The sequence below is a fragment of the Cottoperca gobio genome, chromosome 1 (genome assembly GCF_900634415.1).
Source record: "Cottoperca gobio chromosome 1, fCotGob3.1, whole genome shotgun sequence".
Lineage (NCBI taxonomy): Eukaryota > Metazoa > Chordata > Actinopteri > Perciformes > Bovichtidae > Cottoperca > Cottoperca gobio.
Window position 1 is genome coordinate 16872809 of NC_041355.1, and position 14753 is coordinate 16887561.

The 14753-nt window shown below is 41.7% G+C and overlaps 1 pseudogene; it reads right to left on the bottom strand.

Moving 5' to 3' along the window:
• Positions 1–255: 255 nt before the first annotated feature.
• The window catches only part of LOC115007458 (cAMP-dependent protein kinase catalytic subunit alpha-like), a 22962-nt pseudogene continuing 8464 nt past the window's right edge, over positions 256–14753 (bottom strand).

Below are 14753 nucleotides of genomic sequence, written 5' to 3' on the forward strand. Positions count from 1 at the left end.
AGAGGGAGGAGACGACTGAGTTACTGAGTGTCGTGTTTTCAAGCGTTATGGCAAGTCATCAGATTGATCCGGGCGGTCAACAGATGGGTGGATGACGGCTCCATTCCGCATCAGGCGGCAGTGATGGATGTCTGACCTCCGGGCTACAACACTCACGCAACGTTCAAATTATGTCATCCTCTACAATTCACTCTCTCCCAAACTCGCAGCAGCTCATCTGTCACATACACATCCAGGAAGCGCACACAAGTTCAGTAGAATTTTACAAGTAAAACTTTATTGGAATGATACTCATGTTGCAAAATATTACACTTCGTGTTTTTATGTCACTGTTCCCGTGACTTTAGACGCTTCCCTTTGCAGTGTGTGCGTGTGTGTGTGTGTGTGTGTGTGTGTGTGTGTGTGTGTGTTTGTGTATGTGGCTGGGGTTAACATGGTTTACATGGGGGTCTCATTTCCCTAAAAAGTGCGACAGTATGTACCAGCATTGTGCCTGCATCGAGAGGAAGTTGTATCACTGCAAAAAACATCGAGGAGACACGGAATAATATTGTATTAGAACTTCAAACATTTTGTCCATGATGATATAGTCAACATTAAACTTGACATGGAGGAAATACAGCGAATGTGAAGTCTCAACAAGTGATTTACAACAATGTCATAATAATAATAATATTAATAATAATAATAAAATAAAAAGGTCAATTAGTCCATAACAACAAATAAGTCAGCCGATAAGTAAGGTGTGTGTCCACCTTGCAGCTCTGGCCACCGTCTATCTGCCAATATGATTTTGACTTCAGATTTATCAATGAAAGGTTTGTCAGCTGTTTCACCTCTCAATGAGAAAGAAGAAGAAGAATAAAGTAGTATACTAGGTGTATAAGGGAGGGGATGAACCCTTTTGGTCACTAGTCGGTTGCCTTGCCTTGTATGTGACTCATTTTTTTTAATAGAAAACCAATCAGTCAAAAGCCTTTTTACTGGACACCAGTGAGGCTACCAACTGGGCAGAGGGCAACTGCCCAGAGCCCCCAAAAGCCACAGGTTCACCGTGGCAGTTGGTTTGTGGTTATTTAATTTAATTTGGGAATATACATTAATAAAGCACACAATCAACTGACACTACAAAAGGGACTTAAGATGGATCCTGCTTCTTTAGCTCATCTTAAAGTGGCTCTGGTCCCGGTCCATTTGACATGCCAAAGTCAGTTTACTACTCATGTGGACTTTACTCTTCAGCCTGTGAAAATGTCTTGCAAGTGCAATACTGAATCATTGACCCTTTAAGACCTTCATTAATTCTGCTAATGCTGTGCTTACATAGTGCATATTCCTGAATTAATTTGTCTTTAAATAAAATTAACAGAGAGGAATGGTGGGTTAATAGGGGCCCGGGGCCCCCTAGCTGGATAATCCGTACATGGACATTGGGCTACGTGGACTTAAAGCAGCTCATTTAGCCCACCCATGGATGGTCATTTTAAATTCCATGACTGAAACAATGTGTAATTGTGTGTGTGTATCATTTGATATACACACAATTACACATAAACAATGTGTAATTGACACATTATAGGATTACACAAACGTGTAGTTCTGAGGAGAAAAGGCTTGTTACATTTTCCCATACGTCTCGGACAGGATTGACTCGAGTGAATCAAACAGGTCTGGCTTTTTAAAGCGATCAGCAAAGAACCGGAGCGCCTGTTTGAACCAAAATAGAATATATTCATTATGGTGGCACATTAAAATACAGCTATGAAGAAGGCATTTGAATGTTTGAAACAGACACTAGTGTCACTTTGTTGTATTGTATAAACTCAGAATGACCAAATCCTACAATGACCACCATTTTGGGCATTGCTTTAGTACTTTGCCCTCACAGCTCAGGAGCTCAGGAGGCATGCAGCACCTGAAGTGCTACTGTATGTGCCGTGCACTTGGAACAGGCCGCTTGTATACTGACTAAGATCTTTTTTGTCTCTTCTCAGTAGGAGCTCTACTCAGCTCCAGGTGCTCTACCTTTTCCTAACCTAATCAAAGGAGTCATCTTTGCATCATCACCACACGGAAAACTAAATGAAACAAAAACTGTGCATGTAAACAGAGAGATGGGAAGAGAGTTGCTGTCACATGTAAGACTGTCACATGGAGTGCGGCCCAACTTAGCAAGTGATAAGAGGACCGGGCTGGGGAGATGAACATAAACACAGGTTTCTATAAAAGACCATAAAGCACACTATCCAGACCGACTTCGGTGACTGGTCAAAGTGCTCAGGTGACCACCAGCCAGAAGCAGCTTGAGGTTTTCTGCCTCAGATGGTCTTTTTGTCGGAGGGCCAAATGGTTGATTTCAACATCAACTTGACTCGTAAGCGAGCTCTGAGCAGAGACAGCGAGTGCTTTTAAGACCAAACAGAGTCGTCGAGTTAGCAAAACAAAATCGCCTGGAAGGAAAAATGTGGAATACACTAACCGAAAGTCTTAATATTCCCTTATGATCCTCTTAGTGCTAAACAGAACTATAAATTCCCAAATCCATATTATAAGCAAGTGTCTCACACATCTTCTCTACCTGCTAATCCTAATGCTCTATGTTGATAAGATGTCTTATTAAGTGATATGTTCAAACCTGAGATACCATTATGTTATGGTGTTCCATCACAACACCATTAAAACTGAGATATTTACGTTCCCTTATCCAAATGTCCTTGTTTGTTAGCGTGACATGATATCATTGGAGCCACTAGTATTTAGTAACATTTAAAAAATTGAGTGCACAAAGCCTGGCTATGCTAACAATGTTAAGAAGTATAGATGGAGTTACACAGTAAACTTACTTCTTCCGCCCTTAAGTGTCACCTGTCTGACTGAAACTTGTTTGAGCCGCGCAATGCGTCATCTTTATGTTTTTCTTTTGGCCAATCATGACTCGACGTATGCCGTCTACGATATGAAACGCTAAAGGTTTAAATATTCAAAGTAGAAAATGACAGCAAAGCATAACAAAAGAAATGTTTAAGAGCATATCATTGAAATGTTCCCTTTAAAGAACGAGCAAGTTAGCCGGTTATCAGTTTAGAATTTAAGAAACTTTTGTGCAGACTGAGACCTCGACTTGTACGACTCGATGGGCTTCATGTAATGACCGACACACTGCAGGAGATCAGAACCGACTTTCTCTGTGATGTGGCCCAAAAGTGACTAAATGATGACTGAAACAATAGACGAGCTCGGAAGATCTTGGGTGAAAATGTGTAGAGTCAACTCTAAATAAGTGGGGTTCCCAACACCCATGAATCTGAAGCACACCTTCATCATAAAGGGATCCATAAATAAGACAGAATAATAAATAAAATACAACAGAAAAGGCAACACTGCTGGTTATCAGTCTCCTTGCTCTTTTTCTCTTCTCTATCCCATCCCTCCCCCCCCTCTTTTTGTAGCTGGTGCTTGTGATTGGACAGGAGACAGTACTCCCTCCTTACGTCTCCCACTTGACCAGCCTTCCTTTGACTCTCCCTACTTCTTTCTTTCTTCCTCTCTCGCTCTCTAACTCTAGAACTCCGCAAACTCCTTGGCACATTTCTCAGTGAAGGAGACGCGGATCTCCTCCTCTTCGTAGTCGTCAAAGTTGCTGGTGTCGCCTGGTCCTTTGAACTTGGGGACGAAGGGAGCTTCCACCTGAAGACAATTAAAAGCACCGGTTGAGAAGTGAACTTCACAGAAGGGAAGTCAACGCATCTACGCACACACTCACGGACACACTTGCCTTTTTCTGGTAGATGGCAATCCAGTCGGTGGTCGCAAACCATTTGTGTCCCTTGATGTCGTTGACCCCGTTCTTGAGGTTCCCGTAACGTTTTGTTAGATCCACCTGGAGGATAAAACCGACACATTTTACTCACTTTTAGGTTATTATACATTCAGAGCACAAAGCAAAGTAAGTGTTGCCTTAACACACAATGACTGAGACATTTGCTTTCACCTGTAACAGGTTCCTCAGCAGGTCCTTCAGGTCTGAACTGAAGTGAGATGGGAAACGCACCTGAGACAGAAGAAGAGAAGAAGAATGAAGCGGCGGGAAAGTTTTGAGATTCAGATTCGTAATTCCTTTACAATTCAAATACATCTAAAGAGTAAATAACTAATGCTTCACCTCCCTCAACTAGTCAATGTTGGAACAAATTCCAAGTGTGCTGAAACAAAAAAACAAACATTCAAATACACTTCTAAGGTTATACTCCCGCTGTTTGATACAACACAAGAAGAATTTAACTGAAAGTCACTTCATGAAATCTATGAGAGTTGCCAGTAATGTTTGTTTCCCTGGTAAAATCCTTTGGCACAAAGGAAGTTATTAAACCTTTATTGAAACTAAGAAATGTTCTTCTTCAGGAATGTCCTGTTGACCCTCATTTACACACAGGCCTGCCCAGGTGCTGCTCGTTCCCTTAGATTCATCCCCCGGTGCGTTCCAACACCCATACTACCAAACCTTTCAGTGTGCCAGAAAAATATTTAGTATGTCCCCAATAAATAGTGTGTCAAATGCATTATGCCAAAAAATACCAGGGAGTCGAACTGCAGCTGGTCGCATTTTGCAGTATACAAGCCAGCATGCACAGCGGATATATGAGCGAGAGGGTCAAGTTCAAGGTGCGTTGTTATGACAAAGTGGTTCATCCCAATTGTATGCATAACTGCTTGCAACAGTACAAACGATATGTGATCTGTGTCCAAGTCTGCTTCTCTAACCTTCAGGCATGTGGTGGACTGAGGAAGTGATGCATTTTACAATGAAAACTCAAACTTTAGCAACAGAAATATCTTAGAAAGCAGACATCACAGCATCGACACCGATTGTAAAATGATCTACGGAAAGTAAAAATTAAAAATAAATAAAAACAGCAATCACTGGTTCTCACCACAGGTGTTGCCAAAGTAAATTAAATTATACGTTAATTACAGTTTAAAAACAACACTTTGTTTTCTAAAGCTTAAAAAAACCTCATATAGGAAATGGGACATATACCATGTAACATAAATGTGCATTGTCAAGACTGTGACACAGAAGTAATCGTGCTTGGAACAGAAAGACAATTGCTTAGAACAGCGAAGGGGGGAAGTACAAAGTGCACCTTGTGTGAGTGTGTGTGTGTGTGTGTGTGTGTGTGTGTGTGTGTGTGTGTGTGTGTGTCACATTTGTGCATCTTTTTGACCCATGTGTATGTGTACCCCTGACATGCAACACAATCCTACAAAGTGTCTTTGTAAATAAAAGCGTATTATTCAGATATGAAAAGATCAGAAAAGCGATGCACCTGGCTGACTGCAGCTGTATTCAGGTGATGTTTGTTTCCCCGGCACAAAGGGGGGATAAATAGCTACAACAACAAAAAAGTAAACGGTATCGGCATTGGCCGAGAAATTCCCAATCTGTGCATCTCTAATACTGAATGTAGCACCAAGCGGTAATCAGAGAGACTCACCTTTCCTGATACGATCTTTTCATAGATCTGAATGGGCTGGTCAGCAAAGAAAGGCGGGTACCCTGCTGCCATCTCATAGACGAGTACGCCCAGCGCCCACCAGTCTACTGCCTTGTTATACCCCTGGTAGACATAAAAAGGAAGGAGGAAAGTAGAGACAAAAACGGATCATTATAGGCGGTTAAACAAGAACATTTTGTTTTTGAAAATATTTGTAGAGTTCATCCTCTACTCCAGTTTAACTGCATCTTATTTTTCCAACATAGTCTGTGCATCCCATCTCAGAATATTTCTGTGATATTATACGGAAGATCAAAACCATTCAAGGACATCTTACTGAGAGCAAATAGCTGTCTATCATTAAAGATGGCATGATCAATGTCGTCACGTGTTGCATTCAAATAGCATCAAACAAAAGCAGCTTTTTTTTTACCACGCACCTGATACAGGGTCAAGTGCAGTAGTTAATACCAACATGTGAATAATAATAATAATAATAATAATAATAATAATAATAATAATAATAATAATAATAATAATAATAATAATACATTGTATTTGTAAAGCACCTTTCAAAGCTAAAAGCAATCTCAAGGGTTTCAGGCTACATTTAAAACATGTACTTATAGTTATCTTACAGTGACATCTTGGTTTGAGGAGCACTTGAGTTGTGAGCCCTCTATAAATGTGGTTTAAAAAACCCAAGTGACAAATCAACATCCCTGGCTGCGTGTCTTCTGGCCGGGAGGACCGTAAATACCACTTTTTTCAGTCAATATTTCTGAAATAACAGCAACCATGTGTTTTAATTCTGCCAACTCAAACAACCATCCTGAAAGAAAAGTGTTTTAATGTGTTTAAACTACAAGTTGGTATCATTGTCTGTTCAAATGCAGAATATCTCGTTTTGAAAGGCAACACCTGACAGTTAACGAGATTTAAAAAAAAGGGAAACAATTGCGGCTCACCTTGCTGAGAATAATCTCTGGGGCCAGATATTCGGGGGTGCCACACAGTGTCCAGGTCCGGCCCTTTACACGTTTGGCAAAGCCAAAATCTGTCACCTAAGAGAAGTAAAAATGGCAAAGAGAAATATTGAGGCATAAAGTAAGAGGAAATAAAGTAAGACGTACTCTCACAGTGCCCGGCTGAGTTTTGCCACATGAAAGGCAGAAGGAAGGATAGACAAACAGAGGCAGTAGAGTCTTGGGGCAACAATGGAAATGTTCACCAGTTGTTATTTCACTATTCACCACTAGTGGGCAGCAGCATCTGTGCTACAAGATACTGCTGTAGACTTAACACAACTGGGCAAACGGCAAAATACACACTTCCATCATAGTTCTACTTGTTCACTCTCAGGGGAGCTGTTCATATTTTATAGACACTTCTATGTCTGTGTGGCATCACAAATTATATTGTTTCTATTTCCTGGACTTCCAACTTTCTAAATATGCACCAATACAGTCCAAAATGTTCCTATTATTATCTTATTATCATGCAATGCCCTAAAAAACTGCCTGCAACTAGTCGTCCTCGCATCCCTATGACTCCATAAGGACTTTAAAAATAACCAATTCCAATGATATCCACAATTACAAAATAATACTCAGGTTGCTCTTTTTTCTCTTCTTTTGTTTATGTAAATTCTCCTCTGTGATTTTAAGTTTAAGTGTCTCTCCTGTTACTATATATACAGTTCTACAGAGATACTGCTGTGGCTGCATATTATATCAATGGTAACATTATCTTATGTCCAACATAACAAATCATAACTACCTTCAGTCACTGCACATTACACTCCTCAGCTGGGGGGGGGTGCCACTCAATACTAAAAGTTAAAATGCCTCACATTTACAGTTTTTTCCCCAATCATTTAGGTTGATTTCTCAAAAACACAAAACTGAAAAGAGTTAACCACTTTGTTAAAACTCCACAAATATCTTGCAAAATGAAACACTTGCACTTAAAACCAGTTTCTCTCTCTTCTCAAAACTGATTCCTTGCATCAAAACGTTACACACAGCTATATGAATATCTCCTACAGAGCATAAATTAAACACAGGTGTGATGCATTTAAAACACTACAATCACAGTACTGCTTGTCGGCCATGTTATACAGTATATCTCAAAAGTGAGTACACCCTTTAGATTTTTGCAAATATTCTGTTATATCCTTTCAGGGGATAACATTATCCTACTGAAACTTTGATATAACTTAAAGTAGTCAGTGTGCTGCTTGAATAACAGTATAGATTTATTGTCCTTTGAAAATTACTCAGTACACAGCTGTTAATGTCTAAACAGCTGGCAACAAAAGTGAGTACACCCCATAGTGAACATGTCCTAATTGTGCCCAATGATGTTGTTTTCCCGCCCTGGTGTCATGTGACTCGTTAGTGTTACAAGGATTCAGGTGTAAATGATAAGCAGGGCTGTTAAATTTGGTGTTTTGGGCACAATTCTCTCTGAATGCTGGACAACATGGCACCTCATGGCAAGGAACTCTCTGAGCGGCTGAAAAAAAGGATTATTGCGCTTCACAAAGATGGCCTTGGCTATAAGAAGATTGCCAACACCATGAAAATGAGTTGCAGCACAGTGGCTAAGATCATACAGCGGTTTTCCAGGACAGGTTCCACTCGGAACAGGCCTCGCCAGGGTCGACCAAAGAAGTTGAGTCCACGTGCTCAGCGTCATATCCAGAGGTTGGTTTCCAAAAATAGACGTGCGAGTGCTTCCAGCATTGCTGCAGAGGTTGCAGAAGTGGGATGTCAGCCTGTCAGTGCCCAGACCATACGCCGCACACTGCATCAAATCGGTTTGTATGGCCGTCGCCCCAGACAGAAGCCCCTTCTGAAACCGATGCATAAGAAAGCCCGCAAACAGTTTGCTGAAGACAATGAATCCAAGAACATGAGTTACTGGAACCATGTCCTGTGGTCTGATAAGACCAAAATAAACCTGTTTGGGTCAGATGGTGTCCGGCGTGTGTGGCGGCACCCTGGTGAGGAGTACCAAGACAAATGTGTTTTGCCTACAGTCAAGCATGGTGGTGGCAGCATCATGGTCTGGGGCTGCATGAGTGCTGCCGGCACTGGGGAGCTGCATTTCATTGAGGGACACATGAATTCCAATATATACTGTGACATCCTGCAGCAGAGCATGATCCCCTCTCTTCGGAAACTGGGCCGTAGGGCAGTTTTCCAACATGATAATGACCCTAAACACACCTCCAAGATGACAACGGCCTTGCTGAAGAAGCTGAAGGTTAAGGTGATGGACTGGCCAAGTATGTCTCCAGACCTAAACCCAATTGAGCACATGTGGGGCATCCTCAAGAGGAAGGTGGAGGAGTGCAAGGTGTCCAACATCCGTGCGCTCCGTGATGTCGTCGTGGAGGAGTGGAAGAAGATTCCAGAAGCAACCTGTGCAGCTCTGGTGAATTCCATGCCCAGGAGGGTTAAAGCAGTGCTAGATAACAATGGTGGTCACACAAAATATTGACACTTTGGGCACAATTTAGACATGTTCACTATGGGGTGTACTCACTTTTGTTGCCAGCTGTTTAGACATTAACAGCTGTGTACTGAGTAATTTTCAAAGGACAATAAATCTATACTGTTATTCAAGCAGCACACTGACTACTTTAAGTTATATCAAAGTTTCAGTAGGATAATGTTATCCCCTGAAAGGATATAACAGAATATTTGCAAAAATCTAAAGGGTGTACTCACTTTTGAGATATACTGTATATTCAAACATATAGCATTGTGTGGAATTTCTTTTCCTTTTCTTAAAGTTGATTTTTTTGCAGTTTTTTGGTACATACATTATAAAGACTGTTGCCATATTGTACTACAATACTGTGAATATATCATATAAATATTGCATTGACACAATCATTTGATCACCATAGGATACAGCGCACATTTGCCTTTTCAATGAGCTCCAAATGGGCTAAACTCACAAGCTTCCCAGAGTCCTACTGTAGACTTAAAGTTGATACTGCAGCATTGCTTGAGTTCTGAGATGTAACTTGTTTTGACAAAACTGACTGTTAATCGCACTGACAAAAGGGAGTGGCCTTTTGATGCCGGTGTTTTCCAGGTGCACAAAGTGAAGACACAGTGAAAACAACAGTAGCTGTGTTGTTGATACAAGAGCTTTTTTGTTTACAATGGAGGAACAACTGTAACGCTTTATCTGTACATTTCATCCCTGTATAAAATGATAACCGACTTGAAAGACAGCGCACAAAGATTTCTACTGCTCGTTTGTAAAGTGCTTAATGTGTTGCTGTGGTGAACTACATCTGGCTTACAACGAACTTTAGCTAGCTAGCTTATCAGCGTGATTACTTGGCCAACAAATATCAGAGCTAAAACAATAAGGTCAATTAATAGATTAGTTCATTGACAGAAAATGAGCAAGAATGTCGATAAGCTATTCATCATTTATGTCATTTTCATCAAAGATTTTATAGTTTCAAATCTCAAATTTGAGAACTTTTCTTTGTCCTACTAAATAACTGGCTTTGGTCACACAAGACTTGATGATTGATCACTTAATTGAGGAAGAAAATATGCAGATAAATTGATAATGAAAATAATCGTAGTTGCAGACGTAATAAATATGAATCCAACTCCATCAGCATTGAAGTTTTTCACAGTTCAATCCTCCCACCGCCTCGCAAACTGACGTCCACTCAGGTTTTGGACAAACTAAACCAGGGGTCCCCAAACTTTTTCCCGTGAGGGCCACATAACTTTTCCCTTCTCTGATGGGGGCCGGGGTCAGTTTGTAACAGAAAAAGTGTGACGATCGCAGGGGTGCCTAAACGTAAACATTTATTGTTTTCCAGAAAGCCACACATAACCAAATATTAATAACCCTTTCAGGGATCTTCACAGAAAAGAAAGTCAGGAAATAAATAATACTATTTGTGAAATAAATAATAACCAAATCACCCTCTCTGGGTTCTTCACAGAAAAAATTAAGTTTCACTTGTTCCAAAAGCAGCGCAAGTTTCACCTCAAATGCTTTTATGTGAGAATACATGTCGCAAATGAGTTCCCCCTGGCCTTGTAGCTGCAAGTTAAGGCTGTTCAGCATTTCTGTCACGTCTGTTAAAAATGCGAGGTGCCATTTCCATTCTGGGTCGATCAGCTCTGGGACCGTTTTGTCTTTTGAATGAAGAAATGCGTTAATTTCGGGTAGCAGCTCGTAAAAACGCCTCAAAACTCTGCCCCGGCTGAACCATAGGACCTCTGTGTAGTACAGCACATCGCCGTGCGCAGGCTCCAGTTCAGACAGGAATTGTTGGTACTGCCTGTTTAAGTCCCTTTGCTCTGATGAAGTTTATGCATGACACCACAACCTTCATGACAGAATCCCACTTCAACACTTTGCAGCACAGTGCTTGCTGGTGAATTAGGCAGTGGACTTGTAGCGGGGCAGTGAGACCCCGTTCTTCCATCTCCCGGTTCATGCGTCCTATTAGACCCTGAGACGCGCCCACCATACTAGGAGCCCCGTCAGTCGTGATGCTGGCAAGCTTTGACCAGTCTAGGTCCAACTCTTCCATGGTTTGGCATACTTTGCCGAAAATATCCTCCCCCGCTGTAGTCCCTTTGAGACTTTGGAGGGCTGCCAGCTCCTCGCACATCTCAAAGTTTGCGCTAACTCCACGAATAAAAATGAGCAGCTGCGCTGTGTCTTGCACGTCCGTGCTCTCATCCAGTGCTAATGAAAAAAAGTCAAATTCTTTCGTCTTCTGCTGCAGCTGGGCATATACATTACCCCCGATTTCTTCAATGCGTCTGGTGATTGTACTCGCCGACAGACTCACGGCATTAAAGACATTTTTCTTCTCGGAACACAAACTCCATCAGTGAAAGGTTTACCGCTGCTTGTTATCAGTTGAGTAACCCGAAAGCTGGCTCGAACGGATGACTGGTTCAGCTGAGCTTGGCGTACAAATGTATTCTGCTGAGCTAACAGTCCACTTTTTAGCTTTGAGAGTTTGTCTGCTCGCATTTGGCCTTGCAAGTTATCATACTTGTCTTTGTGACGGGATTCATAGTGTTGGCGCAGATTGTATTCTTTGAATACCGCCACCGCCTCTTGACAGATGAGACAAACAGCCTTTTCTTTGCATTGAACAAAAAAAGAATCGTTTGACCACTGCAGGTTAAATACCCTGCATTCTGAATCAATTTTTCTCTTACCTAACCTTTTCGCCATTATTCCGTTCTATTTGACAGGGGCGAGTCTAGGATTCGCGAGGCGTCTCTGGTATTGTTCAGGGGGCCGGGCCAAATGTGGAGGTGGGCCGTATCCGGCCCGCGGGCCTTAGTTTGGGGACCACTGAAGTAAACCATCGGCACAGTGCACAGGGGGGAACGTAAGGGAGATTTGGCTGTAGGCGGAAAACCTGAGAGGTGAGGAGCATTGCCAGCAAACACAAAGAGCTGCGCCAGTCTGCATGTTTAGAAAGCCTGAAATCTCAACAGCCATTGAGACACCACAAGAGTGGCTGACGTTGTTTAGCATCACTTGTGAACTCCCACTGATGTATAATGACTAATGTAGTGCTTTTGCAGACAAATCATATGAATACATGCATGCAGTTTCTACATAGACAACAACCTTTTCGAGTAAGTTATTTATGATCTGCTTTTGTATATTACTGCATCAGGTGTTATTTACCTGTATGTAGCCCTGCTGGTCTATGAGCAGGTTTTCAGGTTTCAGGTCTCTGTAGATCAGGTCCAAAGCGTGCAGATACTCAAAGGTTAGAACGATCTGAGCGGCATAGAACCTAGCGTGAGGCTCACTGCGCACACACACACACACACACACACACACACACACACACACACACACACACACACAGAGAGAGAGAGAGAGATAGAGAGACATAGACACAGAGAGAGAGAGACAGAGAGAGACAGAGAGAGAGAGAGAGACAGAGACAGAGACACACAGAGAGAGAGAGACAGAGAGAGAGACAGAGAGAGACAGAGACAGAGACAGAGAGACAGAGAGCGACAGAGAGACAGAGAGAGAGAGAGACAGAGAGAGAGAGAGAGAGAGAGAGAGAGAGAGAGAGAGAGAGAGAGAGAGACAGAGAGAGAGAGAGACAGAGAGAGAGACAAAGACACAGAGAGAGAGAGACAGAGAGAGAGACAGAGACACAGAGAGAGAGAGACAGAGAGAGAGAGAGAGAGAGAGAGAGAGAGACAGAGAGAGAGACAGAGACACAGAGAGAGAGAGACACAGAGAGAGAGAGAGAGACAGAGACAGAGAGAGAGACAGACAGACAGAGACAGAGAGAGAGACAGAGAGACAGAGAGAGAGAGAGACAGAAGTTTAGTGGAGAACAGAACCGGGGTGAACATAGCTAAATAAAACCAAGTAGAGCCAGACCTGAAGACAACAGAGCTGTAAAGAATAAAATAGACTACCGTATAATAAAAAAGCTAAATTGAGAGTACATATTTCCACATTTCATCTCTGCATGTGCCCATAAAATGCTGTAAACTTCATGGAAACTCCATTGCATACAGACACTAACCTAAATCTGCCAATTCTCCGTAGATGGGAGAACATCTCTCCACCTGGTACATATTCCATCACCATGTAGAGGTTAGTGTTGTCCTGGGGGAGGGAAGACAGAGGACCTGTTAGCGACACACACGACATAGAAACAGTATTTTGTGGGTCAATATAAATGAATCCACTGACGCCATAATAATAATAAAAGTCCCATTAACTGCGTCTATTACACATTGATTTAGTGAAGACTTTCAACCAGTCTTGAAAATGTTTTACTTTTTTGTTTGCTTGTTGAATTAGCTAACAGGCTATTTCATTCAATTCAATTGCTGGACTATGTTGATAGTCAAATTGTGTAATTGTATAATTAAACACACACACACACACACACACACACACACACACACACACACACACACACACACACACACACACACACACACACACACACACGAAGAGCAGTGTTTTTCACCTGCTTTTAAAGTGTTCACTCGGGGCCTCTCCCGCTTTAGAGTTCGCACGGTTAAAAGACCTCTGCCTGTGGACCTGAGGGTTCTTGCTGGTTCATATCTAATTAGCATGCTTATTATATACTGAGGTGCAAAGCCAATTTGAGCTCTGTATGCAGTAGTAGGATTTTAAATACTTTCTAGTTCCGGTAAGAACACGTGCTGCCGCATTTTGAAGGAGCTGTAGTCGCTGCACTGCTGACTTTGGCTGTGAATAAACCATTAGGAGTCTCGTCTGCTTCTTATAAATGCAGGGATTATTTCTCAGAGTCGGATTCTGATAGAAAGCCCCTTAGTTTTGAAAATGTTTGTGGGATGGAAGAAAGCTGATCTTGTAAGATGTTTGATATGGAATTTAAATCGAAAATTAAGTTCAGATCGTTGTCTATGATTACAACCAGATTTGTTTTTCTCTTGCAGAGAAGTTTAATGACAGCTGTTTCAAATGCTGCAGGAAATATACCTGACTGAAGAGAGCAGTTAACCATTTCTAATACCTGAGGTGCTAAGCAGTTAAAAACATTTAAAAACATGTGTCAGGGAGCGAATCCAAGCAGCGGGTGGAAGACCTGCACTGCCCAACAATATCGTCTAGATTTTTAATGTCTAGGAGGTGAAAGCTAGACATGGCACAGCTCATGTTCCTGGAGAACTGGAGGGTCGGCTCATCTCTGGATCTTATGGCACTAAAGTTCTGTCGATTGTCAATAATGTGGTTATTGAAGAACGTGGCGAATTTTGCTCACATCTTTCAGTGGACAGCATCTCTGACCGGTTTGTAGATGGTGAATTATTAAGTTGATCAACAGTGGAAAAGAGCATGTTACTATTATTAATATCATCATTGAGGATCTTTGAGAAGAAAGACTACCTGGCCAGTTTCATTTCTTTCTGTTGTTATTCGGTCTATCCTTGTAGATTTCATGGTGAACTTGAATTTATGTCTCTGCTGTCGTTCAGCCTCCCGACACTTGAGCTGCCTGACAATCACTCCATTTCTCCATTTTTGTTTTTCTGTTTTAAAATGTTAATGTTGTCAATGAGATTTTGTATTTTTGAATTGAAGTTAATTACAGGATCCTCAGTTTTTTTAGCACTCTTTTGAAAGACGACACATCAAAGAATATGCAACATGGTTAACATAGCCTACAACACCACCTAAATTGAAGTTGAATGAAAGTGGGAGAAT